Genomic DNA, 5611 nt, shown 5'->3' with positions numbered 1-5611 from the left:
TGAACTCAGTGACTGGGGGTTAGGAATTGTATGAGGGGCTGGACAGATGACTCAGCAGGTAAGAATGCTTACTGCTCTTGCTGAAAGGACCAGATATAAGTGGTTTCCAGGACCTATATCAGACTGCTCACAACTCTGTAACTATAGTTCCAGGGGGATCCGATACCCTCTATGTTCTGTGGGCGTCTGCACAAAGGTGGTCCACACAAAACTCACACATAACCGTAAATAAATATAAATAAATCTCGGGTTGAGTGGAGTACACAGCATATGCCTTTAATTCAGGCTCTCTAGAGGCAGAGGCAGGCAGATTTCTGTGCGAGTTTGAGGGCGGCCAGAACTACACAGTGAGACACGTATTTATGAATTCTTTGTATTGCTCTTGCTTGCCATTTTTCTTTTTTCTTTTCTTTTGTAAAATTTATTTATTTATTTTATGTGCATTGGTGTTTTGCCTGCATGTATCTCTATGTGTGGCTGTCAGATCCTCTGGGACTGGAGTTATAGACAGTTGTGAGCTGCCATGTGGGCGCTGGGTCCTCTGGAAGAGCAGCTAGGCTCTTAACCGCTGAGCCATATCTCCAGCCCCACTTGCCATTTTCCTGTATGACAGAAATTATATAAATTAAAAGCAAAGCAACCTATGGATGTGGTCAGAAGCCAGGCAACACTCTGAATCTGTTAATTTGAAGGTCTGTGCTTCTTGCTGGGGCCGGAGAAAGGGTGAGTAGGACACTTTGGGACCTGTGGGAGAGGACAGGTAGACTCTCTAAGGTAGGCTGGAGCATTTGTTATACAAATTCTGTCAGCACTAGACTATAGATGAATTTCTAAATGGTCTTATTAAATTAAAAAACACGGAGCCAGATATAGGGTTAAAACCTGAGAGATCAGGGAAATAGGGAAAACCACAGCTACCCTTACCTCACCAACTTCTCAGCTTCCAAATGAGAGATACTTCCTGCCCATCCACACCTATATATGCCTTGCTGTTCTGCCATCTGATTTGTTCTCTCTGTCCAGCTACATCACTTCCTCTTCCTGCCCAGCTCTATCACTTCCTGTCTGTCTGTACAGACCCCCCAGACCTCCATGGTTAACTAGTGTTGAAATTTAAGGCGTGTGTCACCACACCTGGTTCTGTTTCCAGTGTGGCTTTGAATTCACAGAGATCCAGACAGATCCCTGCCTGCCAAGTGATAGGATTAAAGGCATGTGCTACCATCACCTGACTTCTTTGTTGACTTATAACAGATGGTTTTTTTCCTCTGATCTCCAGGCAAGCTTTATTTATTAAAGCATGAATAAAATATCACCACATTTCAGCATGAAAGGACCAAGCAGATGCCATAACAGGCTGCTCAGTCTTCTCTCAGATATCAGGCCTCAATTTCAGTTTCCTGAGACTTGAGCAAGCAATTTCTGGGAGGGCCATGAACAAAAGACATAGTTTTTGCAGTAGCTCCCTTTCTGCATGTAGCTCCCTTTCTGCACATACTTTGACTGCTCAAGGTTCAGCCAGTTGTTTACTGTCTGGGACCCCTCACCATCTTAGAGCTACACGCATGGGTCAATGTGAACATGCGAGGCCAGCCAGCCCCCATGGCAGGGCAAGGACAGAGCCTGGACTTGTCCAGGCCTGCCCCAAAATGATAACTGTAACCCCCAACCAGTAAATTCAAAGGTTACACACCCTCACCCAATCATATGATGCCAAGGCTTGTACCAGCCTGCTTGCAGTTTTTCCCTTTTGAAAAACGCCTCACCCTGAGAGCTCAGGGCCGTCCTCCTTCACCTGGCTAGTCAGTGTGTTGGACGGACCAACCCCGGGCTTGCTTGCTATCAATAAAACCCTGTGTGGTGTGTTTTGCATCGGATATCGGCTCTGTGGTGGTCTGCTTGGGGCTCTCGCGATGCAGCCACAACAAGCACAAATGAAATATCACCACACTAAACATCAAACTGGAGCACGGTTCCTGGCAGAGCCACCGTGTCCTGAGAGCAGAGGTCTTGCAGCTGTTTTGTGTCAAATGACTCAGATGCCACGCAGCAAACAGCAAACAAAAGTGTCCTCGGTAAATACGGGAACTGTGCTCGGATTATTCTCTTCTGTAAAAGTAATTATGGTCTAAGTTTGCTTTTGTTACAACCCATTAATAAATACAATGCTTGTATTTTTGCAAGGAAACCTGGCTTTTTAAAATCTGGTCGCCTTACCCGAAGGGCAAGGCCTGGAAGTGTTTCTCTGTTGAGTGAGAGAGGCAGAAGCTGTCTCCAAGCAGCGATTCCTTCCAGAGAAGAAGTCTGTGTTCAAAGGTAACTCACTCAGTGCTACCTCTGCAGCCCTTTACCTGACACTAGCTGTCTCCTATATCTCTGCCTTGCCTCAGTCTCTGCAATGCTTTCCTTTGGGGGGCTGGGTGTGGGGCGGGGATGGGTCAGGGCTGTGCTGGCTGGTTTTGTCCGCTTGACACAAGCTAGATTCATCTTGCAAGAAGGAACCTCAATGGAGAGATGACCTCCAACAGATGGCCCGTCAGCAAATCTGTGGGGCATTTTTTTTTTCCAGACAGGGTTTCTCTGTGCAGTTTTGGTGCTTGTCCTGGATCTTGCTCTGTAGACCAGGCTGGCCTCGAACTCACAGAGATCTGCCTGACTCTGCCTCCCCGAGTGCTGGGATTAAAGGCATGCGCCACAGCCAGGGCATTTTTTTTGATGAATGATTTTTGCAAGAGGCAGGTGATCCTGGGTGGTATAAGGAAGCAAGTTGAGCAAGCCATGGGGAGCAAGTCAGTAAGCAACACTCCTTCATGGCCTCTGTTTGACTTCCTACCTCTAGGTTCCTCCTTGAGTTCCTGCCCTGACTTCCCTCCATGAGGGACTGTGAGCTGTGAATCAAATAAACCCTTTCCTCTCCAAGTTGCGTTTGCCCTGTGCTTTTTCACAGTGACAGAAACCAAGCTAGGACCATGGTCAAGAGTGCTTGCTGCACAGTCATCGGGCCTGAGCCTGGATCCCAGCACCCACATAACCAGCCCAACATGCCAATGCCAAGAGGGGTAGAGGTGGGAGGACTGCTGGGCCTTGCAGGCATCCAATCTAACTGAATGAGCCCCAGGTGCAGGGAGGATGCCTGCCCGGAAGGAATAGGCCAGAGCAATAGAAAAGGACAACTGATACCCTCTTCTGGCCTCTACATGTGTGTACAAGTGCATGCACCCAGAGACTACATGTGTGCTTATACTCACACAGGGACAGGAGTACCTCAACCAAAAAAATCAATTAAAAAGCCCATTTGGGGCCTCAGTTTCTTTGCTTGTTTTAACCCGAGTGCCGCACACATTAAAGAACGAGTAGGACAGACTTCTCAAAACAGGGGAGTGTCAATTTGGGAGCCCTCCAAAGCGTACAGGACCTTGTAAGTACCTCCCACCCTCCACCTCACAACTCCAAATGGGGCAGCTCGCAACCATCTGTAACTCCAGTCCCAGACCACCTGACGTTCTCTTCTGACCTCTATGGATATTGCATGGTGCACACATGCAGGCCAAACACCCATACACATGAAAATATTAAAAGATTTAAAAACAAGTGTTATAAAATCCAGCCTATTTTGTCTGGATTCTGTTAGCTCTTTAGGTTGCAAGAATGAAGCACAGCTGTGTCTCCACCCAGATGACCCTAAGACCAGTTATTGGGGTGAATGCTGGAAGATCAGAGAAGCAGAACAAGCCACAGCTTCCTCACCTCATACAGTTCCTCAGCTGATCCTGTTTCCTCAGACTGGAAGCTTCTGTGTCCTCATCCAAAGAAAGCCTGAAGCTTAACCAGCTAAAAGCTTCTAGTTTCTGGTCTTCACGCCTTATATATCTTTTTGCTTTCTGCCATCACTCCCTGGGATTAAAGGCTCACTTCTTGGGATTAAAGGCGTGTGTCACCATGCCTGGCTGTTTCCAATGTGGCCTTGAACTCACAGAGATCCAGAGGGATTTCTGCCTCTGGAATGCTAGGATTAAAGGTGTGAGTGCCACCATTTTCTAGCCTCTGTATCTAGTGGGTGTTCTGTTCTTTGACCCCAGATAAGTTTATTAGGGTGCACAATATTTTGGGGAACACAATACCACCACATGTCTGAAGTCAGAACTACAGTTTCTTGGAGATAACAGGGTCTTGAAAGGCAGGTGGTCTAGTTCCTGGCCACCACAGCCCAGCCTCCTGACCTAATTTGTTTTCCTCACACATCCAAAGCATTTCCTTCAGGCAGTGACCTAAAGAGGGACACCTGGCCCTGATGTCACAATAATGCTGATCCTGAGGAGAAAATGCTTCTGGAAGATCAGCTGGGAGAGTCCTGAGACTAACAACCCAGTACAGTGGCCACACCCAGTCCCAGAGTGCACCCCACCTCTCACCAGGGCCTTACAACTTGGCATTTAATTAGAAATGAGACATTTGCTTTCACCAGTAAAGTGGAAGTCTTGGGAAACAGCTGCCTTCTGTCTTTGCCATTCTTGACTTTCCTCCTGCCTCCTGAGCTGAGCAGAGAGAGTTCATTGTGAAGGAAAGGGATGAAGAACCTGGGAAGATGTTGACAGAAATCTTTCTTTTCAGGTGACAAGTGAATGTCCAGCTCCTGGATGACTGGGGCCACACTCTACAAAATATGGATGTCTAGGCCCTGAATGTCTGTGTCTCAGGTTATGTACTGTCATATGAATATACGCTAGAGCCTTCTTGACCAAGAAAATTTTACATGACTCAGGGCATATAACTATATAAAAATGGGTATAGAAAGCAAAGGTTGACAGATAATACATTGTAAAAAAATTATTGAAGAAGAGTCTTTTAAAGTTTAAAAATTGTATATACATATATTCACATATATATGTATACATATGTATACACACATATATATATAGTATACATCTATATGTGTGGGGTTTTTTTGTTGTTGTTGTTGTTTTTGTTTTTTTCAAGACAGGGTTTCTCTGTGTAGCTTTGCGCCTTTCCTGGAACTCACTCAGTAGCCCAGGCTGGCCTCGAACTCACAGAGATCCCTATATGTGTGTGTGTGTGTGTGTGTGTATATATATATATATATATATATATATATATATATATATATATATTGTGTGTGTGTGTGTGTTTAGATGTATCAGAGGTTAAGAGCACTGGCTGCTCATCCAGAGGTCCTGAGTTCAATTCCCAGCACCCACATGGCAGCTCACGACTGTCTGTAACTCCAATTCCAGGGGATCTGACACCTTCACACCAATGCACATAAGATAAACTTAAATAAACTATTAAAAAAAAAAGTCAGGTCTTTTCTTACAACATGTGGTCCCAGTTTTTTGTTTTTTTTTTTCGAGACAGGGTTTCGCTGTGTAGCTTTGCGCCTTTCCTGGAACTCACTTGGTAGCCCAGGCTGGCCTCGAACTCACAGAGATCCACCTGGCTCTGCCTCCCGAGTGCTGGGATTAAAGGCGTGCACCACCACCACCCGGCTCCAGGTTTTACTTTTACAAACCTGCATCAATTTAAGGAATAGACAGATGACAAGGTAAACTGCTTTAAAAATATTCACCTGGGTGGTGGTGGTGCATTCCATTGA

Source organism: Peromyscus californicus, unplaced genomic scaffold, assembly GCF_007827085.1.
Source record: "Peromyscus californicus insignis strain IS unplaced genomic scaffold, ASM782708v3 Scaffold_12__1_contigs__length_115047231, whole genome shotgun sequence".
Lineage (NCBI taxonomy): Eukaryota > Metazoa > Chordata > Mammalia > Rodentia > Cricetidae > Peromyscus > Peromyscus californicus.
This window is presented reverse-complemented; position numbering follows the sequence as displayed.